At 40.6% G+C, this 27,957-nt stretch overlaps 1 long non-coding RNA gene, 52 other non-coding genes and 2 pseudogenes across 102 annotated transcripts; 1 reads left to right on the forward strand and 54 right to left on the reverse strand.

Annotated features, from left to right (window-relative positions):
* Positions 1-1,145: 1,145 nt before the first annotated feature.
* On the reverse strand, positions 1,146-18,891 carry LOC121552562. Of its 50 annotated transcripts, XR_006657845.1 has the most exons (55): positions 18,815-18,891; positions 15,925-15,976; positions 15,681-15,726; positions 15,461-15,516; positions 15,222-15,267; positions 14,980-15,030; positions 14,743-14,788; positions 14,499-14,544; positions 14,252-14,306; positions 14,007-14,057; positions 13,770-13,815; positions 13,522-13,572; positions 13,278-13,323; positions 12,870-12,920; positions 12,626-12,671; positions 12,407-12,461; positions 12,156-12,206; positions 11,907-11,957; positions 11,691-11,736; positions 11,444-11,498; positions 11,034-11,084; positions 10,785-10,835; positions 10,377-10,427; positions 10,133-10,178; positions 9,913-9,968; positions 9,674-9,719; positions 9,426-9,476; positions 9,205-9,255; positions 8,989-9,034; positions 8,742-8,796; positions 8,332-8,382; positions 8,088-8,133; positions 7,868-7,923; positions 7,629-7,674; positions 7,381-7,431; positions 7,160-7,210; positions 6,922-6,967; positions 6,673-6,723; positions 6,452-6,502; positions 6,236-6,281; positions 5,989-6,043; positions 5,750-5,795; positions 5,502-5,552; positions 5,282-5,332; positions 5,044-5,089; positions 4,795-4,845; positions 4,552-4,597; positions 4,306-4,360; positions 4,055-4,105; positions 3,808-3,862; positions 3,562-3,607; positions 3,313-3,363; positions 3,094-3,139; positions 2,847-2,901; positions 1,146-1,665 (listed from the first exon to the last, which is right to left on the reverse strand). It is a non-coding gene; the product is annotated as an uncharacterized LOC121552562 (long non-coding RNA). The 50 variants fall into 50 exon arrangements; XR_006657853.1 differs by lacking the exon at positions 14,499-14,544; XR_006657865.1 differs by lacking the exon at positions 14,252-14,306.
* On the reverse strand, positions 1,431-1,502 carry LOC121553099. Its single transcript, XR_005997469.1, has one exon. It is a non-coding gene; the product is annotated as a small nucleolar RNA SNORD50 (small nucleolar RNA).
* LOC121553098 lies at positions 2,737-2,803 on the reverse strand (annotated as a pseudogene).
* On the reverse strand, positions 2,981-3,052 carry LOC121553029. The gene has a single exon (XR_005997403.2). It is a non-coding gene; the product is annotated as a small nucleolar RNA SNORD50 (small nucleolar RNA).
* Positions 3,449-3,520, reverse strand: LOC121553028. Its single transcript, XR_005997402.1, has one exon. It is a non-coding gene; the product is annotated as a small nucleolar RNA SNORD50 (small nucleolar RNA).
* LOC121553073 lies at positions 3,693-3,764 on the reverse strand. Its single transcript, XR_005997444.1, has one exon. It is a non-coding gene; the product is annotated as a small nucleolar RNA SNORD50 (small nucleolar RNA).
* LOC121553089 lies at positions 3,942-4,013 on the reverse strand. The gene has a single exon (XR_005997460.1). It is a non-coding gene; the product is annotated as a small nucleolar RNA SNORD50 (small nucleolar RNA).
* Positions 4,191-4,262, reverse strand: LOC121553040. Its single transcript, XR_005997413.1, has one exon. It is a non-coding gene; the product is annotated as a small nucleolar RNA SNORD50 (small nucleolar RNA).
* LOC121553088 lies at positions 4,440-4,511 on the reverse strand. The gene has a single exon (XR_005997459.1). It is a non-coding gene; the product is annotated as a small nucleolar RNA SNORD50 (small nucleolar RNA).
* Positions 4,683-4,754, reverse strand: LOC121553087. The gene has a single exon (XR_005997458.1). It is a non-coding gene; the product is annotated as a small nucleolar RNA SNORD50 (small nucleolar RNA).
* On the reverse strand, positions 4,931-5,002 carry LOC121553022. Its single transcript, XR_005997397.1, has one exon. It is a non-coding gene; the product is annotated as a small nucleolar RNA SNORD50 (small nucleolar RNA).
* On the reverse strand, positions 5,169-5,240 carry LOC121553086. Its single transcript, XR_005997457.1, has one exon. It is a non-coding gene; the product is annotated as a small nucleolar RNA SNORD50 (small nucleolar RNA).
* Positions 5,418-5,489, reverse strand: LOC121553038. Its single transcript, XR_005997411.1, has one exon. It is a non-coding gene; the product is annotated as a small nucleolar RNA SNORD50 (small nucleolar RNA).
* On the reverse strand, positions 5,638-5,709 carry LOC121553085. The gene has a single exon (XR_005997456.1). It is a non-coding gene; the product is annotated as a small nucleolar RNA SNORD50 (small nucleolar RNA).
* On the reverse strand, positions 5,874-5,945 carry LOC121553059. The gene has a single exon (XR_005997431.1). It is a non-coding gene; the product is annotated as a small nucleolar RNA SNORD50 (small nucleolar RNA).
* On the reverse strand, positions 6,123-6,194 carry LOC121553083. Its single transcript, XR_005997455.1, has one exon. It is a non-coding gene; the product is annotated as a small nucleolar RNA SNORD50 (small nucleolar RNA).
* Positions 6,367-6,438, reverse strand: LOC121553065. The gene has a single exon (XR_005997437.1). It is a non-coding gene; the product is annotated as a small nucleolar RNA SNORD50 (small nucleolar RNA).
* LOC121553037 lies at positions 6,588-6,659 on the reverse strand. Its single transcript, XR_005997410.1, has one exon. It is a non-coding gene; the product is annotated as a small nucleolar RNA SNORD50 (small nucleolar RNA).
* Positions 6,809-6,880, reverse strand: LOC121553045. The gene has a single exon (XR_005997417.1). It is a non-coding gene; the product is annotated as a small nucleolar RNA SNORD50 (small nucleolar RNA).
* LOC121553091 lies at positions 7,047-7,118 on the reverse strand. Its single transcript, XR_005997462.1, has one exon. It is a non-coding gene; the product is annotated as a small nucleolar RNA SNORD50 (small nucleolar RNA).
* Positions 7,296-7,367, reverse strand: LOC121553034. Its single transcript, XR_005997407.1, has one exon. It is a non-coding gene; the product is annotated as a small nucleolar RNA SNORD50 (small nucleolar RNA).
* On the reverse strand, positions 7,517-7,588 carry LOC121553080. Its single transcript, XR_005997451.1, has one exon. It is a non-coding gene; the product is annotated as a small nucleolar RNA SNORD50 (small nucleolar RNA).
* Positions 7,753-7,824, reverse strand: LOC121553056. Its single transcript, XR_005997428.1, has one exon. It is a non-coding gene; the product is annotated as a small nucleolar RNA SNORD50 (small nucleolar RNA).
* LOC121553096 lies at positions 8,003-8,074 on the reverse strand. Its single transcript, XR_005997467.1, has one exon. It is a non-coding gene; the product is annotated as a small nucleolar RNA SNORD50 (small nucleolar RNA).
* On the reverse strand, positions 8,219-8,290 carry LOC121553071. Its single transcript, XR_005997442.1, has one exon. It is a non-coding gene; the product is annotated as a small nucleolar RNA SNORD50 (small nucleolar RNA).
* Positions 8,627-8,698, reverse strand: LOC121553054. Its single transcript, XR_005997426.1, has one exon. It is a non-coding gene; the product is annotated as a small nucleolar RNA SNORD50 (small nucleolar RNA).
* On the reverse strand, positions 8,876-8,947 carry LOC121553079. Its single transcript, XR_005997450.1, has one exon. It is a non-coding gene; the product is annotated as a small nucleolar RNA SNORD50 (small nucleolar RNA).
* Positions 9,120-9,191, reverse strand: LOC121553063. The gene has a single exon (XR_005997435.1). It is a non-coding gene; the product is annotated as a small nucleolar RNA SNORD50 (small nucleolar RNA).
* LOC121553035 lies at positions 9,341-9,412 on the reverse strand. Its single transcript, XR_006657901.1, has one exon. It is a non-coding gene; the product is annotated as a small nucleolar RNA SNORD50 (small nucleolar RNA).
* On the reverse strand, positions 9,562-9,633 carry LOC121553027. Its single transcript, XR_005997401.2, has one exon. It is a non-coding gene; the product is annotated as a small nucleolar RNA SNORD50 (small nucleolar RNA).
* Positions 9,798-9,869, reverse strand: LOC121553053. The gene has a single exon (XR_005997425.1). It is a non-coding gene; the product is annotated as a small nucleolar RNA SNORD50 (small nucleolar RNA).
* LOC121553095 lies at positions 10,048-10,119 on the reverse strand. Its single transcript, XR_005997466.1, has one exon. It is a non-coding gene; the product is annotated as a small nucleolar RNA SNORD50 (small nucleolar RNA).
* On the reverse strand, positions 10,264-10,335 carry LOC121553070. The gene has a single exon (XR_005997441.1). It is a non-coding gene; the product is annotated as a small nucleolar RNA SNORD50 (small nucleolar RNA).
* Positions 10,672-10,743, reverse strand: LOC121553047. Its single transcript, XR_005997419.1, has one exon. It is a non-coding gene; the product is annotated as a small nucleolar RNA SNORD50 (small nucleolar RNA).
* Positions 10,921-10,992, reverse strand: LOC121553023. Its single transcript, XR_005997398.1, has one exon. It is a non-coding gene; the product is annotated as a small nucleolar RNA SNORD50 (small nucleolar RNA).
* LOC121553052 lies at positions 11,329-11,400 on the reverse strand. The gene has a single exon (XR_005997424.1). It is a non-coding gene; the product is annotated as a small nucleolar RNA SNORD50 (small nucleolar RNA).
* LOC121553077 lies at positions 11,578-11,649 on the reverse strand. The gene has a single exon (XR_005997448.1). It is a non-coding gene; the product is annotated as a small nucleolar RNA SNORD50 (small nucleolar RNA).
* Positions 11,822-11,893, reverse strand: LOC121553062. The gene has a single exon (XR_005997434.1). It is a non-coding gene; the product is annotated as a small nucleolar RNA SNORD50 (small nucleolar RNA).
* LOC121553026 lies at positions 12,043-12,114 on the reverse strand. Its single transcript, XR_005997400.1, has one exon. It is a non-coding gene; the product is annotated as a small nucleolar RNA SNORD50 (small nucleolar RNA).
* Positions 12,292-12,363, reverse strand: LOC121553051. The gene has a single exon (XR_005997423.1). It is a non-coding gene; the product is annotated as a small nucleolar RNA SNORD50 (small nucleolar RNA).
* LOC121553094 lies at positions 12,541-12,612 on the reverse strand. The gene has a single exon (XR_005997465.1). It is a non-coding gene; the product is annotated as a small nucleolar RNA SNORD50 (small nucleolar RNA).
* LOC121553069 lies at positions 12,757-12,828 on the reverse strand. Its single transcript, XR_005997440.1, has one exon. It is a non-coding gene; the product is annotated as a small nucleolar RNA SNORD50 (small nucleolar RNA).
* Positions 13,165-13,236, reverse strand: LOC121553076. Its single transcript, XR_005997447.1, has one exon. It is a non-coding gene; the product is annotated as a small nucleolar RNA SNORD50 (small nucleolar RNA).
* LOC121553046 lies at positions 13,409-13,480 on the reverse strand. The gene has a single exon (XR_005997418.1). It is a non-coding gene; the product is annotated as a small nucleolar RNA SNORD50 (small nucleolar RNA).
* On the reverse strand, positions 13,658-13,729 carry LOC121553033. Its single transcript, XR_005997406.1, has one exon. It is a non-coding gene; the product is annotated as a small nucleolar RNA SNORD50 (small nucleolar RNA).
* On the reverse strand, positions 13,894-13,965 carry LOC121553024. Its single transcript, XR_005997399.1, has one exon. It is a non-coding gene; the product is annotated as a small nucleolar RNA SNORD50 (small nucleolar RNA).
* On the reverse strand, positions 14,137-14,208 carry LOC121553050. The gene has a single exon (XR_005997422.1). It is a non-coding gene; the product is annotated as a small nucleolar RNA SNORD50 (small nucleolar RNA).
* LOC121553075 lies at positions 14,386-14,457 on the reverse strand. Its single transcript, XR_005997446.1, has one exon. It is a non-coding gene; the product is annotated as a small nucleolar RNA SNORD50 (small nucleolar RNA).
* On the reverse strand, positions 14,630-14,701 carry LOC121553074. The gene has a single exon (XR_005997445.1). It is a non-coding gene; the product is annotated as a small nucleolar RNA SNORD50 (small nucleolar RNA).
* Positions 14,867-14,938, reverse strand: LOC121553039. Its single transcript, XR_005997412.1, has one exon. It is a non-coding gene; the product is annotated as a small nucleolar RNA SNORD50 (small nucleolar RNA).
* Positions 15,110-15,181, reverse strand: LOC121553030. The gene has a single exon (XR_005997404.1). It is a non-coding gene; the product is annotated as a small nucleolar RNA SNORD50 (small nucleolar RNA).
* Positions 15,346-15,417, reverse strand: LOC121553049. Its single transcript, XR_005997421.1, has one exon. It is a non-coding gene; the product is annotated as a small nucleolar RNA SNORD50 (small nucleolar RNA).
* Positions 15,596-15,667, reverse strand: LOC121553093. The gene has a single exon (XR_005997464.1). It is a non-coding gene; the product is annotated as a small nucleolar RNA SNORD50 (small nucleolar RNA).
* LOC121553067 lies at positions 15,812-15,883 on the reverse strand. The gene has a single exon (XR_005997439.1). It is a non-coding gene; the product is annotated as a small nucleolar RNA SNORD50 (small nucleolar RNA).
* A 1,483-nt stretch (positions 18,892-20,374) lies between the features above and the next one.
* LOC121552170 lies at positions 20,375-27,919 on the forward strand (annotated as a pseudogene).
* The last annotated feature ends 38 nt before the right edge of the window (positions 27,920-27,957 follow it).

Consider the following 27,957-nt stretch of genomic DNA (forward strand, 5'->3'; position numbering starts at 1 on the left):
CAAGATAAATACCTGGTAAATTACCAGTATGCCACTTTCACCCCTTCAGGGAATCTATTCCATGTTACCAGCACCTAAGGTACACAATTTGAGAAACTATTAGGGGTGGTTTCCCAAACACAATCTTAATTGAAAGTGGTTTATAGTCCGGGACTAGACTTAATCTATGTCCAGGAAACCGGCCCTTAAAATTTGAAGCTAAGATTGATTTATTTTTAATTGGAAGCCGGGGTGAAAAACAGACCAACATCAACAGGTTATTCCTGGGTAGGTTCTGCCTGATGCAGGTCTCGCACCCTCTGGGTGACTTCAGTCACACATCCTCTGCCTGCCACTGCTTAGGTATTGGGCCTAACCACAGTAACCTTGAGAGGGAGGGCCGAACATTTGCATTGCTTCAGTTGTTACAGTACAATGAAAAACATACATTGCAAAGAGAGCAGCTCCATCTCAACGGTCCCTCCCCTCAGACCTTTTCTTATGGCTTTTGAGGATTGGACATATTGAGGAAAGATTAATTGATAAAGGGGCAAAGGTATTACCTTTGTTATATCTCTCCTCTGGCTCCACGGGCCAGGGCGACTCTTTGAACCCACCCTCACATCGTTCCTGCACTTCATGACCACTTGCTCCAAGTGCAACACCATCTCCTCCAAAGTAAATGGTAAGGTCCTCGGTGGAGGGGATATGACAAATGCACCCATCACAAATAATAGGCTATCAGCCTTGCTGTGGGAAACTTTCACCTGTGTTACATGTTTTGATTGATAAGGTCCATGTTGAGAAAGCTGTAAAATACTTTGCATATGGCTAACGTTAATCAAATAAAGATGAGTCAGACCTTACCTTGACAGAAGTCTTAACTCCATTCTCTCAAATGACAATTACTTATATTATGCCAAATTATTTAGAGCTGGTGTCATACCACTATGAAATTGAACATGCAGCTTTTCTTAGAAATGACATATCCCCAATGTGGTATGCCAATTTTAAGATCTAATGTTTAGAGAATTGAGATCTACTGAATAAAAATGACACTGATATTGTAATTATGAGCTAGGACATTGTGATTCCACATGCCATCATTATCACCCAAAGGACTTGGGACAAAAACCTATGCAGTGAAACAAAAACAAAACACTGAATGCACTTAAATTATCTTTATTAAATTCTAACATCCAGTTAATCCACAAATCAATACGACAAACTTTGTCCTAGGCTAGCTCGGTACCAATTTAGCACTTCGTAAATGAAAAGGCAATACTGCGGTCTCCACATTGCCAGTGATGGCCAGCCCAGTGTCTGATAAAGATCACAATACTTGCAAAGAGAGTCAATAGGAATTAAATAAATTAAAGAAAACACCTTGTTACAACCTTTAAAAAGCTATTCCCCCCATAATCCTGCTAACACGTTTGGTTGCAAGTTTCATTTCAGAAGTCAGGTCCGACAGTGTTGTCAATCTTACAGGAATCAGGTTCGGGATACTGTCATTCTTAATACAATCTTGCAACAACTTCACAAAAGTAGCACAATATGAAAACGTATTCTTACAAGTGTAACATTGTGTCCTTTTCTGGTCCACAGTCCCCCAACCTCTGAAGGCCAGGCGTCGCTAGTCAATGAGACAATTTGGAAGGATGGAGTAACACGGCTAGCAGTCCTCTGAAAGTCAACCAGGAAAATAATTTTATGATAAACCCTTTTGCATGTTAAAATGTGACATCAGATATCTGCAAATTGGGGCCTCCTGACTGGCACAGTGATCTAAGACACTGCATTGCAGCGCTTGCGGCGTCACTACAGGCTCTGGTTCGATCACAGGCTGTGTCACAACCGCCCGTGACCGGGAGTCCCATAGGGCGGTGCACAATAGACCCAGTGTCGTCCGGGTTAGGGGAGGGTTTGGCCGGGAGGGCTTTACTTGCCTAATCACGCTCTAACGACTACCGTATTTTCCGCACTATAAGGCGCACCGGAGTATAAGCCACAGCAGCTAAATTGAATGATATTCAATGATGTGTACATATATAAGCCGCACTGGACTATTAGCCGCAGGTGTTTTAATGTTTAATTACCATATGTAAGGGTTCGTGCACAGAGGGGATTGTCGGGAAAGAGACAAACTGTCTCGCTCTCATAATGTCTGTCTGTCTTGCTCTCGTTCTGTCTCTCGTACCACTCTCGGTTCCACTTTTACTTTTGCGCGCTACCTGTCTCACTCTTTTCCGGCCTCCAGCTTTTCCTACTGGAGCCCGCCGCTTAAAGGTGGGGGGCGCGGACCAGTCATAGAGCCCATAGAGTTAAAGTTGGTGGACTGTAACCTGTAAAATCCATAGATTTAGGAGGTCTTCTAGTGGCCGTTAGCTGTAAAAATCCATATATTAGCCGCACCGTTATATAAGCCGCAGGGTCGAAAAATGGGAAAAAAGGCGCGGCTTATAGTCCGAAAATTACGGTACTTATGGCGGGCCGAGCGCTTGCAGGCTGACTGCGGTCGTTAGTTGAAAAATGTATCCTCCGACACATTGGTGCGGCTGGCTTACGGGTTAAGCGGGTGGATGTTAAGAAGTGTGGATTGACGGGTCATGTTGCGGAGGACGCATGACTCGACCTTCGCCTCTCCCGTTGGGGAGAAGGAGCGATGAGACAGGATAGTAATTGGATATCACGAAATTGGGGAGAAAAAGGGGGTAAACAAAATTATAATTACAAAAAAATAAATATGCTAATTGCATTTCAGAAATCAGATAGGGTTGTCAATCTTACAGGAATCAGGTTCGGGATAGGTTCATCCTTAATACAATCTTTGCACAAAAGTAGCAGCAAACAAAATAGATTCTTACAGGCGTTACAGGATGTCATGTTCTGGTGTAGAGGATTCCATTTCAGGCAGCATATCTGAAAACCGGAAAGGTAAACATTTTCAAATTAAACTCTGGTGCATGTTCAACTGTGGCATCAGAAATCTGCAAATAGCATTTCAGTAGTCAGATCCGATAGGGTTGTCAATCTTACAGGAATCAGGTTCGGGATAGGTTCATCCTTAATACAATCTTGCAATTAGCTTGCACTAAACTAGCAGATACTTACAGCTGTTAGCTACAGGATGTACTTTTCCCATCCATTCTGCAGTTAGCTGAAAGACGGTACAGTAAAATAATTAACATTAACTTTATTGTGCATGCACGTTCAAATGTATAATTATAAATTATGCAAATTGCATTCAGAAGTTTCAGGTTGCATTTCAGGTTGTCAATCTTACAGTAATCAGGTTTGGGATAGGTTCATCCTAAACTAGCAGATACTTACAGATGTTAGCTACAGGATGTACTTATCCCATCCATTCTGGTCTGCAGTTAGCTGAAAGAAGGTACAGTAAAACAACTAACATTAACTTTATTGTGCATGCACGTTCAAATGTATAATTATCAATTATGCAAATTGCATTTCAGAAGTCAGATCCGATAGGGTTGTCAATCTTACAGGAATCAGGTTCGGGATAGGTTCATCCTTAATACAATCTTGAAATTAGCTTGCACTAAACTAGCAGATACTTACAGCTGTTAGCTACAGGATGTACTTTTCCCTTCCATTCTGCAGTTAGCTGAAAGACGGTACAGTAAAATAAATAACATTAACTTTATTGTGCATGCACGTTCAAATGTATAATTATGAATTATGCAAATTGAATTTCAGAAGTCAGATCCGATAGTGTTGTCAATCTTACAGGAATCAGGTTCGGAATAGTGTCATCCTTAATACAATCTTTGCACAAAAGTAGCAGCAAACAAAATAAATTCTTACAGGCGTTACAGGATATCATGTTCTGGTGTAGAGGATTCCATTTCAGGCAGCATATCTAAAAACCGGAAAGGTAAACATTTTCAAATTAAACTCTGGTGCATGTTCAACTGTGGCATCAGAAATCTGCAAATAGCATTTCAGAAGTCAGATCCGATAGGGTTGTCAATCTTACAGGAATCAGGTTCGGATTAGGTTCATCCTTAATACAATCTTGGAACGGTTTGCACAAAACTAGCAAGATACTTACAGATGTTAGCTACAGGATGTACTTTTCCCATCCATTCTGGTCTGCAGTTAGCTGAAAGACGGTACAGTACAAATATTACCATTAACTTTATTGTGCATGCACATTCAAATGTATCACTATCAATTATGCTATTTGTATTTCAGAAGTCAGATCCGATAAGGTTGTCAATCTTACAGGAATCAGGTTCGGGATAGTGTCATCCTTAATACAATCTTTGCACAAAAGTAGCAGCAAACTAAATAAATTCTTACAGGCGTTACAGGATATCATGTTCTGGTGTAGAGGATTCCATTTCAGGCAGCATATCTAAAAACCGGAAAGGTAAACATTTTCAAATTAAACTCTGGTGCATGTTCAACTGTGGCATCAGAAATCTGCAAATAGCATTTCAGAAGTCAGATCCGATAGGGTTGTCAATCTTACAGGAATCAGGTTCGGATTAGGTTCATCCTTAATACAATCTTGGAACGGTTTGCACAAAACTAGCAGATACTTACAGCTGTTAGCTACAGGATGTACTTTTCCCTTCCATTCTGCAGTTAGCTGAAAGACGGTACAGTAAAATAATTAACATTAACTTTATTGTGCATGCACGTTCAAATGTATAATTATGAATTATGCAAATTGAATTTCAGAAGTCAGATCCGATAGGGTTGTCAATCTTACAGGAATCAGGTTCGGATTAGGTTCATCCTTAATACAATCTTGGAACGGTTTGCACAAAACTAGCAGATACTTACAGATGTTAGCTACAGGATGTACTTTTCCCATCCATTCTGGTCTGCAGTTAGCTGAAAGACGGTACAGTACAAATATTACCATTAACTTTATTGTGCATGCACATTCAAATGTATCACTATCAATACGGCTAATTGTATTTCAGAAGTCAGATCCGATAGGGTTGTCAATCTTACAGGAATCAGGTTCGGGATAGGTTCATCATTAATACAATCTTGCAATTAGCTTGCATGAAACTAGCAGATACTTACAGCTGTTAGCTACAGGATGTACTTTTCCCTTCCATTCTGCAGTTAGCTGAAAGACGGTACAGTAAAATAATTAACTTTATTGTGCATGCACGTTTAAATGTATAATTATGAATTATGCAAATTGAATTTCAGAAGTCAGATCCGATAGGGTTGTCAATCTTACAGGAATCAGGTTCGGATTAGGTTCATCCTTAATACAATCTTGGAACGGTTTGCACAAAACTAGCAAGATACTTACAGATGTTAGCTTGAGGATGTACTTCTCCCATCCATTCTGGTCTGCAGTTAGCTGAAAGACGGTACAGTACAAATATTACCATTAACTTTATTGTGCATGCACATTCAAATGTATCACTATCAATTATGCTATTTGTATTTCAGAAGTCAGATCCGATAAGGTTGTCAATCTTACAGGAATCAGGTTCGGGATAGGTTCATCCTAAACTAGCAAAACTTACAGATGTTAGCTACAGGATGTACTTCTCCCATCCATTCTGGTCTGCAGTTAGCTGAAAGACGGTACAGTACAAATATTACCATTAACTTTATTGTGCATGCACATTCAAATGTATCACTATCAATTATGCTATTTGTATTTCAGAAGTCAGATCCGATAGGGTTGTCAATCTTACAGGAATCAGGTTCGGATTAGGTTCATCCTTAATACAATCTTGCAACGGTTTGCACAAAACTAGCAGATACTTACAGATGTTAGCTACAGGATGTACTTTTCCCATCCATTCTGCAGTTAGCTGAAAGACGGTACAGTAAAATAATTAACTTTATTGTGCATGCACGTTCAAATGTATAATAATAAATTAAGAAATTGCATTTCAGAAGTCAGATCCGATAGGGTTGTCAATCTTACAGGAATCAGGTTCGGGATAGTGTCATCCTTAATACAATCTTTGCACAAAAGTAGCAGCAAACAAAATTGATTCTTACAGGCGTTACAGGATATCATGTTCTGGTGTAGAGGATTCCATTTCAGGCAGCATATCTAAAAACCGGAAAGGTAAACATTTTCAAATTAAACTCTGGTGCATGTTCAACTGTGGCATCAGAAATCTGCAAATAGCATTTCAGAAGTCAGATCCGATAGGGTTGTCAATCTTACAGGAATCAGGTTCGGATTAGGTTCATCCTTAATACAATCTTGGAATTAGCTTGCACAAAACTAGCAGATACTTACAGCTGTTAGCTACAGGATGTACTTTTCCCTTCCATTCTGCAGTTAGCTGAAAGACGGTACAGTAAAAATATTACCATGAACTTTATTGTGCATGCACATTCAAATCTATCACTATCAATACGGCTAATTGTATTTCAGAAGTCAGATCCAATAAGGTTGTCAATCTTACAGGAATCAGGTTCGGGATAGGTTCATCCTAAACTAGCAGCTACTTACAGATGTTAGCTACAGGATATACTTTTCCCATCCATTCTGGTCTGCAGTTAGCTGAAAGACGGTACAGTACAAATATTACCATTAACTTTATTGTGCATGCACATTCAAATGTATCACTATCAATTATGCTATTTGTATTTCAGAAGTCAGATCCGATAAGGTTGTCAATCTTACAGGAATCAGGTTCGGGATAGGTTCATCCTAAACTAGCAGATACTTACAGATGTTAGCTACAGGATGTACTTTTCCCATCCATTCTGGTCTGCAGTTAGCTGAAAGATGGTACAGTACAAATATTACCATTAACTTTATTGTGCATGCACATTCGAATGTATCACTATCAATAAGGCTAATTGTCTTTCAGAAGTCAGATCCGATAGGGTTGTCAATCTTACAGGAATCAGGTTCGGGATAGGTTCATCATTAATACAATCTTGCAATTAGCTTGCATGAAACTAGCAGATACTTACAGCTGTTAGCTACAGGATGTACTTTTCCCTTCCATTCTGCAGTTAGCTGAAAGACGGTACAGTAAAATAATTAACTTTATTGTGCATGCACGTTCAAATGTATAATTATGAATTATGCAAATTGAATTTCAGAAGTCAGATCCGATAGGGTTGTCAATCTTACAAGAATCAGGTTCGGATTAGGTTCATCCTTAATACAATCTTGGAACGGTTTGCACAAAACTAGCAAGATACTTACAGATGTTAGCTTGAGGATGTACTTCTCCCATCCATTCTGGTCTGCAGTTAGCTGAAAGACGGTACAGTACAAATATTACCATTAACTTTATTGTGCATGCACATTCAAATGTATCACTATCAATTATGCTATTTGTATTTCAGAAGTCAGATCCGATAAGGTTGTCAATCTTACAGGAATCAGGTTCGGGATAGGTTCATCCTAAACTAGCAGATACTTACAGATGTTAGCTACAGGATGTACTTCTCCCATCCATTCTGGTCTGCAGTTAGCTGAAAGACGGTACAGTACAAATATTACCATTAACTTTATTGTGCATGCACATTCAAATGTATCACTATCAATTATGCTATTTGTATTTCAGAAGTCAGATCCGATAGGGTTGTCAATCTTACAGGAATCAGGTTCGGATTAGGTTCATCCTTAATACAATCTTGCAACGGTTTGCACAAAACTAGCAGATACTTACAGATGTTAGCTACAGGATGTACTTTTCCCATCCATTCTGCAGTTAGCTGAAAGACGGTACAGTAAAATAATTAACTTTATTGTGCATGCACGTTCAAATGTATAATAATAAATTAAGAAATTGCATTTCAGAAGTCAGATCCGATAGGGTTGTCAATCTTACAGGAATCAGGTTCGGGATAGTGTCATCCTTAATACAATCTTTGCACAAAAGTAGAAGCAAACAAAATCGATTCTTACAGGCGTTACAGGATGTCATGTTCTGGCGTAGAGGATTCCATTTCTGGACGGCATATCTGAAAACCGGAAAGGTAAACATTTTCACATTAAACTCTGGTGCATGTTCAACTGTGGCATCAGAAATCTGCAAATAGCATTTCAGAAGTCAGATCCGATAGGGTTGTCAATCTTACTGGAATCAGGTGTGGGATAGGTTCATCCTAAACTAGCAGATACTTACAGATGTTAGCTACAGGATGTACTTTTCCCTTCCATTCTGCAGTTAGCTGAAAGACGGTACAGTAAAATAATTAACATTAACTTTATTGTGCATGCACGTTCAAGTGTATCATTATCAATTATGCAAATTGCATTACAGAAGTCAGATCCGATAAGGTTGTCAATCTTACAGGAATCAGGTTCGGGATAGGTTCATCCTTAATAAAATCTTGGAATTAGCTTGCACAAAACTAGCAGATACTTACAGCTGTTAGCTACAGGATGTACTTTTCCCATCCATTCTGGTCTGCAGTTAGCTGAAAGACGGTACAATAAAAATATTAACATTAACTTTATTGTGCATGCACGTTAAAGTGGTCCTCTGTAGCTCAGCTGGTAGAGCACGGCGCTTGTAACGCCAAGGTAGTGGGTTCGATCCCCGGGACCACCCATACGTAAAAATGTATGCAAGCATGACTGTAAGTCGCTTTGGATAAAAGCGTCTGCTAAATGGCATATTATTATTATTATAAATGTATAATTATAAATTATGCAAATTGCATTTCAGAAGTCAGATCCGATAGGGTTGTCAATCTTACAGGAATCAGGTTCGGGATAGTGTCATCCTTAATACAATCTTTGCACAAAAGTAGCAGCAAACAAAATAAATTCTTACAGGCGTTACAGGATATCATGTTCTGGTGTAGAGGATTCCATTTCAGGCAGCATATCTAAAAACCGGAAAGGTAAACATTTTCAAATTAAACTCTGGTGCATGTTCAACTGTGGCATCAGAAATCTGCAAATAGCATTTCAGAAGTCAGATCCGATAGGGTTGTCAATCTTACAGGAATCAGGTTCGGATTAGGTTCATCCTTAATACAATCTTGGAATTAGCTTGCACAAAACTAGCAGATACTTACAGCTGTTAGCTACAGGATGTACTTTTCCCTTCCATTCTGCAGTTAGCTGAAAGACGGTACAGTAAAAATATTACCATGAACTTTATTGTGCATGCACATTCAAATCTATCACTATCAATACGGCTAATTGTATTTCAGAAGTCAGATCCAATAAGGTTGTCAATCTTACAGGAATCAGGTTCGGGATAGGTTCATCCTAAACTAGCAGATACTTACAGATGTTAGCTACAGGATATACTTTTCCCATCCATTCTGGTCTGCAGTTAGCTGAAAGACGGTACAGTACAAATATTACCATTAACTTTATTGTGCATGCACATTCAAATGTATCACTATCAATTATGCTATTTGTATTTCAGAAGTCAGATCCGATAAGGTTGTCAATCTTACAGGAATCAGGTTCGGGATAGGTTCATCCTAAACTAGCAGATACTTACAGATGTTAGCTACAGGATGTACTTCTCCCATCCATTCTGGTCTGCAGTTAGCTGAAAGACGGTACAGTACAAATATTACCATTAACTTTATTGTGCATGCACATTCAAATGTATCACTATCAATTATGCTATTTGTATTTCAGAAGTCAGATCCGATAGGGTTGTCAATCTTACAGGAATCAGGTTCGGATTAGGTTCATCCTTAATACAATCTTGCAACGGTTTGCACAAAACTAGCAGATACTTACAGATGTTAGCTACAGGATGTACTTTTCCCATCCATTCTGCAGTTAGCTGAAAGACGGTACAGTAAAATAATTAACTTTATTGTGCATGCACGTTCAAATGTATAATAATAAATTAAGAAATTGCATTTCAGAAGTCAGATCCGATAGGGTTGTCAATCTTACAGGAATCAGGTTCGGGATAGTGTCATCCTTAATACAATCTTTGCACAAAAGTAGAAGCAAACAAAATCGATTCTTACAGGCGTTACAGGATATCATGTTCTGGCGTAGAGGATTCCATTTCTGGACGGCATATCTGAAAACCGGAAAGGTAAACATTTTCACATTAAACTCTGGTGCATGTTCAACTGTGGCATCAGAAATCTGCAAATAGCATTTCAGAAGTCAGATCCGATAGGGTTGTCAATCTTACTGGAATCAGGTGTGGGATAGGTTCATCCTAAACTAGCAGATACTTACAGATGTTAGCTACAGGATGTACTTTTCCCTTCCATTCTGCAGTTAGCTGAAAGACGGTACAGTAAAATAATTAACATTAACTTTATTGTGCATGCACGTTCAAATGTATCATTATCAATTATGCAAATTGCATTACAGAAGTCAGATCCGATAAGGTTGTCAATCTTACAGGAATCAGGTTCGGGATAGGTTCATCCTTAATACAATCTTGCAATTAGCTTGCACTAAACTAGCAGATACTTACAGCTGTTAGCTACAGGATGTACTTTTCCCATCCATTCTGGTCTGCAGTTAGCTGAAAGACGGTACAATAAAAATATTATCATTAACTTTATTGTGCATGCACGTTAAAGTGGTCCTCTGTAGCTCAGCTGGTAGAGCACGGCGCTTGTAACGCCAAGGTAGTGGGTTCGATCCCCGGGACCACCCATACGTAAAAATGTATGCACGCATGACTGTAAGTCGCTTTGGATAAAAGCGTCTGCTAAATGGCATATTATTATTATTATAAATGTATAATTATAAATTATGCAAATTGCATTTCAGAAGTCAGATCCGATAGGGGTGTCAATCTTACAGGAATCAGGTTCGGGATATGTTCATCCTTAATATAATCTTGCAATTAGCTTGCACTAAACTAGCAGATACTTACAGCTGTTAGCTACAGGATGTACTTTTCCCATCCATTCTGGTCTGCAGTTAGCTGAAAGACGGTACAGTAAAAATATTACCATTAACTTTATTGTGCATGCACATTCAAATGTATCACTATCAATTATGCTATTTGTATTTCAGAAGTCAGATCCGATAAGGTTGTCAATCTTACAGGAATCAGGTTCGGGATAGGTTCATCCTTAATACAATCTTGCAATTAGCTTGCACTAAACTAGCAGATACTTACAGCTGTTAGCTACAGGATGTACTTTTCCCATCCATTCTGGTCTGCAGTTAGCTGAAAGACGGTACAATAAAAATATTAACATTAACTTTATTGTGCATGCACGTTAAAGTGGTCCTCTGTAGCTCAGCTGGTAGAGCACGGCGCTTGTAACGCCAAGGTAGTGGGTTCGATCCCCGGGACCACCCATACGTAAAAATGTATGCACGCATGACTGTAAGTCGCTTTGGATAAAAGCGTCTGCTAAATGGCATATTATTATTATTATAAATGTATAATTATAAATTATGCAAATTGCATTTCAGAAGTCAGATCCGATAGGGTTGTCAATCTTACAGGAATCAGGTTCGGGATAGTGTCATCCTTAATACAATCTTTGCACAAAAGTAGCAGCAAACAAAATAAATTCTTACAGGCGTTACAGGATATCATGTTCTGGTGTAGAGGATTCCATTTCAGGCAGCATATCTAAAAACCGGAAAGGTAAACATTTTCAAATTAAACTCTGGTGCATGTTCAACTGTGGCATCAGAAATCTGCAAATAGCATTTCAGAAGTCAGATCCGATAGGGTTGTCAATCTTACAGGAATCAGGTTCGGATTAGGTTCATCCTTAATACAATCTTGGAATTAGCTTGCACAAAACTAGCAGATACTTACAGCTGTTAGCTACAGGATGTACTTTTCCCTTCCATTCTGCAGTTAGCTGAAAGACGGTACAGTAAAAATATTACCATGAACTTTATTGTGCATGCACATTCAAATCTATCACTATCAATACGGCTAATTGTATTTCAGAAGTCAGATCCAATAAGGTTGTCAATCTTACAGGAATCAGGTTCGGGATAGGTTCATCCTAAACTAGCAGATACTTACAGATGTTAGCTACAGGATATACTTTTCCCATCCATTCTGGTCTGCAGTTAGCTGAAAGACGGTACAGTACAAATATTACCATTAACTTTATTGTGCATGCACATTCAAATGTATCACTATCAATACGGCTAATTGTATTTCAGAAGTCAGATCCGATAGGGTTGTCAATCTTACAGGAATCAGGTTCGGGATAGGTTCATCCTTAATACAATCTTGCAATTAGCTTGCACTAAACTAGCAGATACTTACAGCTGTTAGCTACAGGATGTACTTTTCCCATCCATTCTGGTCTGCAGTTAGCTGAAAGACGGTACAGTAAAATAATTAACATTAACTTTATTGTGCATGCACGTTCAAATGTATAATTATAAATTATGCAAATTGCATTTCAGAAGTCAGATCCGATAGGGTTGTCAATCTTACAGGAATCAGGTTCGGGATAGTGTCATCCTTAATACAATCTTTGCACAAAAGTAGCAGCAAACAAAATAAATTCTTACAGGCGTTACAGGATATCATGTTCTGGTGTAGAGGATTCCATTTCAGGCAGCATATCTAAAAACCGGAAAGGTAAACATTTTCACATTAAACTCTGGTGCATGTTCAACTGTGGCATCAGAAATCTGCAAATAGCATTTCAGAAGTCAGATCCGATAGGGTTGTCAATCTTACTGGAATCAGGTGTGGGATAGGTTCATCCTAAACTAGCAGATACTTACAGATGTTAGCTACAGGATGTACTTTTCCCTTCCATTCTGCAGTTAGCTGAAAGACGGTACAGTAAAATAATTAACATTAACTTTATTGTGCATGCACGTTCAAATGTATCATTATCAATTATGCAAATTGCATTACAGAAGTCAGATCCGATAAGGTTGTCAATCTTACAGGAATCAGGTTCGGGATAGGTTCATCCTTAATACAATCTTGCAATTAGCTTGCACTAAACTAGCAGATACTTACAGCTGTTAGCTACAGGATGTACTTTTCCCATCCATTCTGGTCTGCAGTTAGCTGAAAGACGGTACAATAAAAATATTATCATTAACTTTATTGTGCATGCACGTTAAAGTGGTCCTCTGTAGCTCAGCTGGTAGAGCACGGCGCTTGTAACGCCAAGGTAGTGGGTTCGATCCCCGGGACCACCCATACGTAAAAATGTATGCACGCATGACTGTAAGTCGCTTTGGATAAAAGCGTCTGCTAAATGGCATATTATTATTATTATAAATGTATAATTATAAATTATGCAAATTGCATTTCAGAAGTCAGATCCGATAGGGTTGTCAATCTTACAGGAATCAGGTTCGGATTAGGTTCATCCTTAATACAATCTTGGAATTAGCTTGCACAAAACTAGCAGATACTTACAGCTGTTAGCTACAGGATGTACTTTTCCCTTCCATTCTGCAGTTAGCTGAAAGACGGTACAGTAAAAATATTACCATGAACTTTATTGTGCATGCACGTTCAAATGTATAATTATGAATTATGCAAATTGAATTTCAGAAGTCAGATCCGATAGGGGTGTCAATCTTACAGGAATCAGGTTCGGGATATGTTCATCCTTAATACAATCTTGCAATTAGCTTGCACTAAACTAGCAGATACTTACAGCTGTTAGCTACAGGATGTACTTTTCCCATCCATTCTGGTCTGCAGTTAGCTGAAAGACGGTACAGTAAAAATATTACCATTAACTTTATTGTGCATGCACATTCAAATGTATCACTATCAATTATGCTATTTGTATTTCAGAAGTCAGATCCGATAAGGTTGTCAATCTTACAGGAATCAGGTTCGGGATATGTTCATCCTTAATACAATCTTGCAACGGTTTGCACAAAACTAGCAGATACTTACAGATGTTAGCTACAGGATGTACTTTTCCCTTCCATTCTGCAGTTAGCTGAAAGACGGTACAGTAAAATAATTAACTTTATTGTGCATGCACGTTCAAATGTATAATAATAAATTAAGAAATTGCATTTCAGAAGTCAGATCCGATAGGGTTGTCAATCTTACAGGAATCAGGTTCGGGATAGGTTCATCCTTAATACAATCTTGCAACTAGCTTGCACTAAACTAGCAGATACTTACAGCTGTTAGCTACAGGATGTACTTTTCCCATCCATTCTGGTCTGCAGTTAGCTGAAAGACGGTACAGTAAAATAATTAACTTTATTGTGCATGCATGTTCAAATGTATAATTATAAATTATGCAAATTGCATTTCAGAAGTCAGATCCGATAGGGTTGTCAATCTTACAGGAATCAGGTTCGGGATAGTGTCATCCTTAATACAATCTTTGCACAAAAGTAGCAGCAAACAAAATAAATTCTTACAGGCGTTACAGGATATCATGTTCTGGTGTAGAGGATTCCATTTCAGGCAGCATATCTAAAAACCGGAAAGGTAAACATTTTCAAATTAAACTCTGGTGCATGTTCAACTGTGGCATCAGAAATCTGCAAATAGCATTTCAGAAGTCAGATCCGATAGGGTTGTCAATCTTACAGGAATCAGGTTCGGATTAGGTTCATCCTTAATACAATCTTGGAATTAGCTTGCACAAAACTAGCAGATACTTACAGCTGTTAGCTACAGGATGTACTTTTCCCTTCCATTCTGCAGTTAGCTGAAAGACGGTACAGTAAAATAATTAACATTAACTTTATTGTGCATGCACGTTCAAATGTATAATTATGAATTATGCAAATAGCATTTCAGAAGTCAGATCCGATAGGGTTGTCAATCTTACAGGAATCAGGTTCGGATTAGGTTCATCCTTAATACAATCTTGGAATTAGCTTGCACAAAACTAGCAGATACTTACAGATGTTAGCTACAGGATGTACTTTTCCCTTCCATTCTGCAGTTAGCTGAAAGACGGTACAGTAAAATAATTAACTTTATTGTGCATGCACGTTCAAATGTATAATAATAAATTAAGAAATTGCATTTCAGAAGTCAGATCCGATAGGGTTGTCAATCTTACAGGAATCAGGTTCGGGATATGTTCATCCTTAATACAATCTTGCAATTAGCTTGCACTAAACTAGCAGATACTTACAGCTGTTAGCTACAGGATGTACTTTTCCCATCCATTCTGGTCTGCAGTTAGCTGAAAGACGGTACAGTAAAATAATTAACTTTATTGTGCATGCACATTCAAATGTATCACTATCAATTATGCTATTTGTATTTCAGAAGTCAGATCCGATAAGGTTGTCAATCTTACAGGAATCAGGTTCGGGATATGTTCATCCTTAATACAATCTTGCAACGGTTTGCACAAAACTAGCAGATACTTACAGATGTTAGCTACAGGATGTACTTTTCCCTTCCATTCTGCAGTTAGCTGAAAGACGGTACAGTAAAATAATTAACTTTATTGTGCATGCACGTTCAAATGTATAATAATAAATTAAGAAATTGCATTTCAGAAGTCAGATCCGATAGGGTTGTCAATCTTACAGGAATCAGGTTCGGGATAGTGTCATCCTTAATACAATCTTTGCACAAAAGTAGAAGCAAACAAAATAGATTCTTACAGGCGTTACAGGATGTCATGTTCTGGTGTAGAGGATTCCATTTCTGGACGGCATATCTGAAAACCGGAAAGGTAAACATTTTCACATTAAACTCTGGTGCATGTTCAACTGTGGCATCAGAAATCTGCAAATAGCATTTCAGAAGTCAGATCCGATAGGGTTGTCAATCTTACTGGAATCAGGTGTGGGATAGGTTCATCCTAAACTAGCAGATACTTACAGATGTTAGCTACAGGATGTACTTTTCCCTTCCATTCTGCAGTTAGCTGAAAGACGGTACAGTAAAATAATTAACATTAACTTTATTGTGCATGCACGTTCAAATGTATCATTATCAATTATGCAAATTGCATTACAGAAGTCAGATCCGATAAGGTTGTCAATCTTACAGGAATCAGGTTCGGGATAGGTTCATCCTTAATACAATCTTGCAATTAGTTTGCACTAAACTAGCAGATACTTACAGATGTTAGCTACAGGATGTACTTTTCCCATCCATTTCTGTCCTGAAGTTAGCTGAAAGACAGTACGGTAAAAATGTAATATTCACTTTATTATGCATTCGTAAAGTATTCAGACCCAGTGACTTTTTCCCCCATTTTCCACAACCTTATTCTAAAATGCATTAAAAAATAAAAAACACTAATCTACACACAATACCCCATGTTGACAATGCAAAAATCGTTTTGTTTGGTGCAAATGTATATGTAATAAAATAAAAAATTCACATTTACATAAGTATTCAGACCCTTTACTCAGTACTTTGTTGAAGTACCTTTGGCAGCAATTACAGCCTTGAGTCTTCTTGGGTATGATGCCACAAGCTTGGCACACCTGTACTTGGAGAGTTTCTCCCATTCTTCTCTGCAGATCATCTCAAGCTCTGTCAGGTTGGATGGGGAGCGTCGCTGCACAGCTATTTTCAGGTCTCTCCAGAGATGTTCGATCGGGTTCAAGTCCGGGTTCTGGCTGGGCCACTCAAGAACATTCAGAGACTTGTCCAGAAGCCACTCCTGCGTTGTCTTGGCTGTGTGCTTAGGGTCGTTGTCCTGTTGTAAGGTGAACCTTTGCACCTGTCTGAGGTCCTGAGCAGGTTTTCACCAAGTATCTCTCTGTACTTTGCTCCATTCATCTCTCCCTCGATCCTGACTAGTCTCCCAGTCCCTGTCGCTGAAAAACATCCCCACAGCATGATGCTGCCACCACCATGCATCACCGTAGGGATGATGCCAGGTTTCCTCTAGACGTGACGCTTGGCATTCAGGCCAAAGAGTTCAATCTTGGTTTCATCAGACTAAAGAATCTTGTTTCTCATGGTGTGAGAGTCCTTTAGGTGCCTTTTGGCAAACTCCAAGCGGGCTGTCGTTCCTTTTACTGAGGAGTGGCTTCCGTCTGGCTAATCTACCATAAAGGCCTGATTGTTGGAGTGCTGCAGAGATGGTTGTCCTTCTGAAAGGTTCTCCCATCTCCACAGAGGAACTCTGGAGTGCTGTCAGAGTGACCATCGCGTTCCTCGTCACCTCCCTGACCAAGGCCCTTCTCCGATTGCTCAGTTTGGCCAGCTCTAGGAAGAGTCTTGGCGGTTTCAAACTTCTTCCATTTAAGATTGATGGAGGCCAGTGTGTTCTTGGGGACCGTCAATGCTGCAGAAATGTTTTGGTACTCTTCCCCAGATCTGTGCCTCGACACAATCCTGTCTCAGCGATCTACGGATAATTCCTTTGACCTCAAGGCTTGGTTTTCGCTCTAAAATGCACTGTCAACTGTGGGACCTTATATAGACAGGTGTGTGCCTTTCCAAATCATGTCCAATCAATTGAATTTACCACAGGTGGATTCCAGTCAAGTTGTAGAAACAACTCAATAATGATCAATGGAAACAGGATGCACCTGAGCTCAATTTCGAGTCTCATAGCAAAGGGTTTGAATACTTATGTAAATAAGGTATGTTTTAAAATTATTAATACAATTACAAAAATGTCTCTGTCATTATGGGGTATTGTCTGTAGATTGACGAGGGAAAAAACTAATTTAATCCATTTTAGAATAAGGCTGTAACGTAACAAAATGGGGAAAAAGGGAAGGGGTCTGAATATTTTCAGTATGCATTGTACATAATTGTAATGTATGTATAATTGCAATTAGTAATTTTATTAGTTAGTAACAATATAAGTCATCTATTTTCATATTTTACAAACTCAGGTTGACAATGTTTTTACAAATATAAAAAATGAAATAAATAGAAAGTGATGTAAACTGATGCACAATATTCATTCTTATTATAGGTATATTTTTCTACCATTTCAAAATATGTAAAAGTTAGAATATCTTTCATTGTTTAAATCTTGTTATTCTTATTAGGAAAAATGGGGTGCAAATAAAGCACTGGTTCTGAAAATAATCCGTTTCACTCAATAATCATCGTTTTATATTTATTTAAATTGTTTACACTTTCAGATAGTTGTGTGTCTCCCTAACAGGGTGGAAATATCTCATGATCCAGGTGTGAAAAATCCGCCTATAAATATTAGTATTTATGTGCCTGAGCTTGACCAATATGTTTTTCTTAAAGTCAAACGTGTCCCTTTTGTGCTAGAATACTAAGAAAATGAAAAATATCAACTTTTACTCCAAAAGTTGAGAGGTCCAAAAGGCACCGGGTAGTAGGAATGCCCCTTGACCACAAATTATTATATTTACACTTGCAATCCATTTTGACACTAGAATAAATGTTCGACTCATATCGATGCCACAGGCCGTTTGCAAAACGATAAATTGCTTTTTAGAAGCAGTCGCTCTTTAATACAATCTTGCACAAAACTAGCAGCTATTAAAATACAGTATATTCTTACAGGTTGTCTTGTTCTGGCACACTATTTTACAAATCTAGCGGCAGTTAAAATTTACTTAAGAGTTGCATTTTTTTTTTTTTCGTGTCTATGTCTGCAGTCCCCTGAAAGACATTACCGCAAGCATAGCCTGTTAACATGGAACATTTACTGTGCATGTTCAAATATAGCACAGCTAGCTAATGTAATGTACATTGTATTTCATTAGTCAGATACGACTGTTGTCGAATTTCAGAAGGCAGATTCGTCAGTGTATACAATTTCGCACAAACCTTGCAGCAGTTAATTCATACAGCCGTTACAGTTTTTCCTTCTAGCTAACGTTTCTTGGTTGCGAAAGCTGCTTGGTGGGCATGCAAACTTCGCTAACAACACGTGGTGCTCTGCTTTGGCTGGATATTATTTCACATATCATTTTTAAAAGTGACGATTGGACAACTAATGTCAATAGCTATCTGTCGTGCTTGCTTGGTTATAACTGCAGATGCATAACTAACAGTCTTACTTCAATTGACCTTCGCCTGCAAGCTAGCTCAGATGTCAAGTTGGACTCCGCAGATAAAAGAGATCCTCCAACCGTTTCGTGAAGTACTTATACTCAAATTCATCACACGATTCAAAATCTCCGATTCAAGCATTGGCGAAAGTGCCAATGAAATCGCGTTTTTCTCGATCGGAAGGCGCTCGGCTGATTGACTCCATTCAGATTTGTCGCCGTGATTTCTGATGACGCACCAGCTAAGCGCGCAATTTGAAATGTACCAGCTATTTTTTTACATTTTGTTTTACCTTTATTTAACCAGGTAAGCCAGTTGAGAACAAGTTCTCATTTACAACTGCGACCTGGCCAAGATAAAGCAAAGCAGTGCGATAAAAACAACAACACAGAGTTACATATGGGGTAAAACAAAACATAAAGTCAAAAATACAACAGAAAAGATATATACAGTGTGTGCAAATGTAGCAAGTTATGGAGGTAAGGAAATAAATAGGCTATAGTGCAAAATAATTACAATTAGTATTAACACCGGAATGATAGATGTGCAAGAGATGATGTGCAAATAGAGATACTGGGGTGCAAATGAACAAAATAAATAACAATATGGGGATGAGGTAGTTGGGTGGGCTAATTTCAGATGGGCTGTGTACAGGTGCAGTGAACGGTAAGGTGCTCTGACAACTGATGCTTAAAGTTAGTGAGGGAGATAAGAGTCTCCAGCTTCAGAGATGTTGCAATTCGTTCCAGTCATTGGCAGCAGAGAACTGGAAGGAATGGTGGCCAAAGGAGGTGTTGGCTTTGGGGATGACCAGTGAGATATACCTGCTGGAGCGCATACTACGGGTGGGTGTTGCTATGGTGACTAATGAGCTAAGATAAGGCGGGGATTTGCCTAGCAGTGATTTATAGATGGCCTGGAGCCAGTGGGTTTGGCGACGAATATGTAGTGAGGACCAGCCAACAAGAGCGTACAGGTCACAGTGGTGGGTAGTGTATGGGGCTTTGGTGACAAAACGAATGGCACTGTGATAGACTACATCCAATTTGCTGAGTAGAGTGTTGGAGGCTATTTTGTAAATGACATCGCCGAAGTCAAGTCACTATCTAGCCGTGAATCTAGCGGAGTGAATATTTGTCAATTAGCTACTTAATTAATTTAACTTGCTTCTAAATTGCTCGTATTTGTATTGTTAGAAAATTGGAAATTGGCTGTTCAGTACACCATGGATGTTGGTTCACATTTACAGTAAGTTCCGTATATAGTTAGCCAGCTAGCTACGCGTTAGTTAACTGTTGTTTTCCCCACCCAACTAATTATTGCTAGTAAGCTAACTTCTTAACTAAATAATGTCGATTTCCCCCCCAAAAATGTGTGAATAATATTACATTTTATAGTTCTAGATGTTTCTTTGATACAGCTTAATACTTAGATTTACATGGCATAATCTTGTCGTTCATGCAAAAAGTTAGCTAGCTGCAAGCTAGTTTAGCTGTCAAGCGCGGAGTCCTTTAATAGAAGAGACGGCCTGAGTTTTAAACAAATGTGTTGGTTTTACAGGAGTTTTGAGCAAAGTTTAAACAACTATTATGGAGACGACCCCCTCGATCCATGGGACAGGTAACTTGTGCAAGCATTGTATATCATCATCAAAAGGGGGCCACCAACAAAAAGTAAACATTAAAGAGTTATTCATCTGCCATTGATTGGATATTTTCACATGCAAATCGCACTTGGTTTGAGAGCAACATAACTGATTTTTTTTTTATCGAAGTACTGATGAAGCAGGCAAGCAAGCAAGTGATTGTGATTAGTCCTCTATGTTTTTTGGCCAGCTTGAATTTGTTGGTGTGTAACTCTTTACCATACATTTACACTTTCAGGTTTATAGAATGTCTAGAGAAGAGATTACCTGCTGAAGACTCCAAAGGGATGTCTCTTGTGCTAGATCGTCTAGTACAAAGATTTCTCCAAGAAGAGCGATACACCAATGACATCCGATAGGTAAACTACCGCATGAAATGTGCAAGTTAGTACAATGAGCCCATCAAACTATACAGCCACATATACAGTAAGGGCATTGGCACCAGAGCTGCAGTCCTCTATGTGGCGTGGGCTCAACAGTTTGAGCAGCAGGGCCTGCTTCAACAGGCTGACACGGCGTACCAGAGAGCCATGGAGAACCAAGCTAAGCCAGCTGACACTGTCCACAGGTGACTTGAAGTATTGTGTTTACCTTTCCATGTTGATGTTTCCATTGTTGATACATTTTAATGTATTCAAAGGCTATTCCAAACCAGGACTTCTGGAAGTGGGACAGGGGCTTCAGGTGAGACTGTTTTTGTGTGTATTTCTTCCTTCTGGACTGGTTCTTTGGCTGTGGAATTCATAAAAAGAAACTAATTTTTCCACTATCTAACCTGTGTTTATGAAAACAAAAGCTGTACAGAATCTTCTTCAGAATTCCAACTTGGTAAATCAGCTGCAATCCCACAGAGAGCCCAGCCCACAGTGCAAGGTGAGTAACTAACATTTTTTGTAGTTTCAAAATTTGTATACATTGGTTAATGGCCATTTCTCATGTGTTGTTCATAAAAAGTGATCAATATTTCTTTTTTTTGCCACAGGACCACAAACGTCTGTCCCAACTCCCTACAGACAGAACCGTTCGCATGTAAGTCATTAGACAGAATACCAATAATTTTTCTTGTCCCTTCATTAATATTTTAGGAACGTTACATTATATTCCCTCTAATGAAATTACTCTCCCATAGAATCTCCCGGTCTGAAAATGTGGTGGTAAATAAACCAAATCAAGGTCCAGTTGTGTGCCTGCAGACAGTGTCGATGTACCGTACGGAAGACCTCGTCTGCGATGGGTCTGAACTATGCTTCGAGGAGGTCAGAGCCAGACGATACTTTGAGACGCAAGCAAGAGGAGAAACAGAGAGTTTGGTAGGATCAAATGACTTCTTAACCCAGCGCTGTTCCATCGCACTCCTCTAAAAGAGTAGAAATGCAAGGATGGATTTTACAGTGTAGTCAAGGACATCAATATGAACTGGCCACATGACATCCTTTACAGACACCCTTCATCTAAATCAAATGCATTAACAGCTGGTTGCATAACGTACTACCACAGGGCTAATTGTGGGTTTTGACCAACGTTTTCTTTGTGTTCTGTAACCAGAGGAACGTCAGAGGTTGGTTAGAGAGCAGGAGAAGGAGGTAATGAAGATGAACCGGATGCTGGAGGAGCTGGAGAGCAACCTCTGTGTGAGCTCTACAGGCCAGGGAAGCTCAGACAGTGCTCTACCAGTGCAGCAGGTGAGAGAAAACGCATTGCCTTTTTATCTTTAGTCGTTTCTGTTATAGTTTCCCTAGTACCTTTTTTAAAAAAACGTTGGTATGCACTTCTGTTTCAGGCACCCTGCACACCTGCAACAGGTCTGAATCCTGAGTTCCTCCAACATTCCTTTAGGCACCCTCCACTCTCGAGCAACCTCGGCATCAAACCCACTCCAGGCTTGAGACTGAACAGTGGACAGTACCCCAGACAAGGCATGGTAAGGGAACCTGAGGCACACCTTCAGTGTGAACGTCTCAGGGCTCTCATCAGACACTCTGTGCTCACAGAGATCCATTTCCCCATCTGGACAGTTGGAGGAGGTAAACACCTCCTATAGACGTTCCCTCCACATGCCAGAAGCAGCAATGGGTCACTTGCGTCAATGTACAAAAGCTCCAAAACCATTTGCAGTCACTCCCCAGGCATATTCTCTGCAAGCTCCAACCAGAACAAAACCATAAGCCTTTCGGATTGTCATTTGGATCGGCCTCACAGACGCCAGCAGCCTACAGATCTGACGTGCAGCTCGGTGGAGTTCCACGTCAGGGTGGCCACTCCCATCTCAGCAGCATTTTCCAGCAGCACAACTGCAGGGATCATCAGTAAGTTCTAATGAGTCATCATGTCTCCAGATTGGTCCTGGTTTTCAGATGTGTAATTGTTCACAACCAGACTTAATTATATCTCTTAAACCGCTGCTGAGTCAGGGTGAAACGCCTCAGAGATTAAGCTGATTTAATTTGTTTCTAATTAATTCGCCGTTTATCATCTCCAAGCTAATCTCTTTTTTTTTTTTTTTTTTTTTTCAGTGAGGTGTCTGTCAGTGAAGCTCCTGAGTCTGAGGTGAAATTAGATGGTGAGTAAAGGATCGTAACCTGGGCCTGTTATCCCCCTCATTGGAATCCGTATGGGAATTAAAAGATTGTTTAATCACACCGTCCCTCACTCGCTCCTATTCTCTCTGGCAGTGTCACAGGGAGGGACTGGAAACCTGTCCCATATCACTCCTAAAACTTATCAGGGACTGGTGCAAGCCACCCCGTCCAGGGTGCTCCCGTCCCCCACAGTCAACACACGGGAGGCACTTGGTGATAAATGCATGCATTTATTTGTGACTCAGTCATAAACCATGTTGTGTTTACATATTGGTGATTTAGATGTCTAAAATGCAGGGGGGGGGGAAACATTGTGTGGTGCTATCTTCTACACCCAATCACTTTTTTAGTGGAGATATTCTATGGTAAAGACGGTACAACCAATGGAGTCCTTAGTATCTCACCTCTCTTTACCCTCACCTCCAGATACTATCATGGACATGTTCCAGGCTCCAAACCTCCTGCAGGAGGACCAGTTCCTTAGCATGTCAATGCATCCGCATCAGGCGGAGAAGAGCTTTGATGCTGGATACCAGAGAATGGGTAATTCAATTCCCATCTTATTGGAACTTCTCAAAACCTTTGTTTAAGAGGTAAAAGCAAACAATAAAAGTGACACATAATGGCGGGTCGCCCTTTTTGATTTTACATACAGTGGTTAAATGGTTTTTCTATTATTTATAATTTTTTTGTGTTATGTTATGGAGGCGCTGCTTGGTTCAGCGAGCCCCCCAGTGCAGTCCCTTTCGCCATCTTTCAGGATGAGAATGACATAAAGGAGAACTGCAGGTGAAGCATTGCATTTATTCACCTGCATCTCTTTTTCTTTGCCATCTCTTTCATTCTCAAAGTACATTTATAAACAATGCATTGTGCTTCTCCTGCTCCATTTAGTGCTGCTACGGTGGACAATGCCAAGCCACCAAGGGAAATCCCTGTATCTAAACCAGAGAAACAAAATGTAAGTGCACGATTACATGGTGACATACCCATGTTCATTCAACAAGGACTCAATGTTGATGATGGTTGGGTTATTTTAAGTTGAGTACACAATGCAAACCTTTATTGTTTCCTCTGTGTGTGTGTTTTTTTTATCAGGAATCTCCGTCGGAATTGATACCAGATGAGAGCACTATGTGGGGAGCGCGATACAACTCCCTGGCCGCCTGCCCTAACAGCACCAGAGACTTTGCCCTGTCAGCTCACCTGGTCTCCACGCCCTTCCAAAACAAAGCTCCTTACTCCTGGGACTTTGCGCCGGACCAAGGTAGCCCTCTGTCTGAGCTCATACAGGATGCAACCAACTGGTACCATAGGGCTCTGGTCAAAAGTAGTGCACTATATAGGGAATAGGGTGCCATTTAGGATGCTACCATAGGCTGTTCAGAAATCAAATGCCCTCACCTGGCAAAACGTTTCTGTAGTTCAGAACAACAATGTGGTCTAGAGCAAGTACTTGACCTATTTTGTCTGTTTCTTTCTCCCTCTAGAAAATGATCACCCCAGAGGCTTTGGTGGTCCGGAAGAAGGCCCTTTACTACGACAGCCCACAAAACTCAGGTACTTACCGGTAACCCCCTATTGTAGACTACCGGTAACTGCAGTGTACTGAATATGTTCACGTTGTTTGTTGGTCCACGTTTTTGAGGTGTAGTCGAGAGTGTGTGGGTCAAACCAATGCAGTTGCCTCCATGGCGGTGATAATGACTTCCTCCGTCAGCCCTATCATAGAGCAGAGCCCACCTGATGGGCTACCTGAGACAGGCGCTGAGTGCTTTATGAGGGCACAGGGCTTTGCTGAGCAGGGCACCATTGTGGGAGAAGGACTAGCCCAGGCCCAGGCCCAGGCCCAGCGAAGCCTGGCTACCTGCTCCGTGACTGAGGTGCAGCATCATGCCCCGGCCGCACTGTCCTTCAGAGACCAGACTGCCCCCCTGGCCCATACTGAGGTGGCAATGGCCAAAAGCCCTCCTTCCAAGGCCTCGAAGCCAGACTGGGATGTCTATGTGAGCCCAGAGCAGTCCTCAAAGCCAGCTTGTCCTCTCCCACAGTGTGACCCTGTGGCAGAGGCATTCCTTTCAAAGAGCCAGATCTATGCCCTCAAGTCCAACTTTGATGTCCCAACTTGTCCAGAGAAGGCCCCAACGCCTGCCTTCGATATCCCAATGAGTCTGGAGTGTGCACCCAAGTCAGACTGGTTAGTGGTCAAAAGCCAAGAGGTTGTGGTTGAACCCGACCTGGACTTGGATGCCTTCATGAGTCCCCGTCAGGGTCAGAGAACAGTCTGCATCCCTCTGGAGACCATGGACATCCCCATGAGTCCAGAACCACCAGCATTTGGCTTAGATGTTACCATGAGTCCATTCCAGTCGTCATCAAAGTTCAGAATGGATATTCCTTTTAGTCCAGCTCCAGAGGTGAGGTACGGCGTGGATATTCCTATGAGCCCAGACCAAGGTTCAAAGGTGAACATGGATGTGCCCATGAGTCCAACAGCTCAAGGGGCAGCAGCTGTAGAGCTGGTCTCCAACCCCTGGGATGAGGAGCTGATTTCCTCCCTGCTCTCCAAGCTGTCCACGCCACTCACCTCCCAGCCTAACTTCATCACCTGGCAGTGCAAAGTCCCCAGCATCGCACCCAAGATGACCATCAAGATGGGTAAGAAAGTCTATCTTTGTGTGTTTTACAGGCAGTGACATAAAAAAAACAATTTGATGACCATCCACAGGTGAAGGTTCCTTACGGGTTGACTGTGTACTCGGACAGGGTGCCTTTGCCACAGTCTACCAGGCAACTGACCTAAACACCTCAGAGAAGATGATTTTAAAGGTAAGATGGATCTTGACTTTATATTAATTTAAAACGGTTGAATCCCCTGACATTTCAATGAAATTAGTAGTAATTGTTTTGCCGCTGCCATTAGTAAGGCCAGAGAACATGGCAGGTTTATATGGAGCTGGCCCTCACAATTCTTGCACACTATTGGATGATTGATTGTCAATGCTTGTATGTGTCTTTCTTCATCTACAGGTGCAGAAACCAGCCAATCCGTGGGAGTTTTACATAAACTCTCAGCTGAATGCCCGGCTGCAGCCCAGCGTGCGCCACCTCTTCAATAACATCCACTCTGCCCACCTCTTCCAGAACGGCAGCGTGCTATTGGGCGAGCTCTACAACTGTGGCACCCTATTGGTGGGTAGTAACCCCTCTTCATCACCCACCAGGCTTTATCAATCAATTAAACATCAGGGCTACGTCCCAATTATATCTCCTTCTTCCCAAAGTGTGCAATGGTTCACTTCCATTCACTGATTTGAAAGGAAAGGACTGGTATAAGAAATATTGTGGAAACACCCTCTAGCCCATGCCTGCACCAATCCAATGCTTTTAGATTTGTGGGAAGTAGTGAACAAGTTTAGACTTCAGGAGAAAGGAGATCTTATTGTGATTCACCCAAGGACAGGCCACAGCAGAGCACTGAAAGGAGTCAAACATGTTTTATTGTTCCCCTCTAGAATGCTGTAAACCTGTACAAGAACCTTAGTGACAAGGTGATTCCCCAGCCTCTGGTGATGTACTTCACTGTCTGCATCCTGCACATGGTGGAACAGCTGCACAATATCCACATTGTTCACGCTGACATCAAACCAGACAACTTCCTGCTGGGAGAGAGGTAGGGATGGACTAGGGAGGTCCCTGAGTGTGTGTGTAAAGGAAACCTGTATCAAATCCTAAACTTAAAATGTTCAACTGTGTCATTTCAGTGAGAAATCTTTTTTATTTTGAGTATTCTCCCTCCAGGCATTTAGTAGTGGGTGGATGCAGTACTCTACCAGGGATTTCCAATGTCTCTTCTTAACGGTTTTAATTGTTTACCTGTTGTGCTTTAGGTTCCTGGAGAACAAGTCTTTTGACCAAGATAATCTGGATCATGGCCTTGCCCTAATTGACCTGGGTCAGAGCATTGACATGACTCTGTTCCCAAAGGGCACGGCTTTCAATGCCAAGTGTATGACCTCAGGCTTCCAGTGTACAGAAATGCAGAGTGGGAGACCATGGAACTACCAGGTAAAGAGTGTTTGTGTGCCTGTGTGCGTACTTGTGTCCTCTTGTTCTGATGGTGGATGTCCGATAATACCTGTTGAGGATATTTGTGTTTTTAGACAGAGTACTTTGGAATAGCTGGAACAGTGTACTGCATGATTTTTGGAACGTACATGCAAGTAACACAGGAGGGTGGCGTGTGGAAGACAAAGTATTTAGAAGGTAACCCTTTAGTAGGAGTGGTTGTTGTTTTTTACACAATCCACAACTTGTATTTTTTGCTCTCAGTAACCCCTTGAATATATTTGTTTTGATTTTGAAAACATCTCCCCCACTCCACCCTAAATCTGTCCAGAATAGTTCAAATTCACACTACTTTCCCTTTCCCCTTGTCTCTCTCTCCTCCAGAATTCCCCACAGTGATCTGTGGACAGAGTTCTTCCACGCTCTGCTGAATGTGCCTGACTGCAGCTCCCTGGCCTGCCTGCGCAGTAGACTGAGCACCGTGCTCCAACAGAACTACAGCAACAAGCTGCCATCGTTGAAGACCCGCCTGGTCATCCAGCTGATAGAGAGCAGGTCGGCACGGAGATAGAACTCCCTGAGAACCTTACTACTCCTGGGTCCTGTTCAGTAGGTATAACATTAAAGAAAGCGGTCTGAAACTGAGTGGAACGGGGAGATACTGTCTGGACTTTATTAACGACCCTAATGAACACGACCCTGGATGGATACTACTGCGATGTCTTACTTCTAGTCCATTTGTAAATACAAGATTTACCTTATCGGGTCCAGTCATTGTGATAACCTTTTATGCATTTTTAATGTTGTTTTAGTGATAACCTTTTGTCAATTTTTAAATAACATAAAATGTGAGGTTGGA

The sequence above is a fragment of the Coregonus clupeaformis genome, chromosome 36 (genome assembly GCF_020615455.1).
Source record: "Coregonus clupeaformis isolate EN_2021a chromosome 36, ASM2061545v1, whole genome shotgun sequence".
Taxonomy (NCBI): domain Eukaryota; kingdom Metazoa; phylum Chordata; class Actinopteri; order Salmoniformes; family Salmonidae; genus Coregonus; species Coregonus clupeaformis.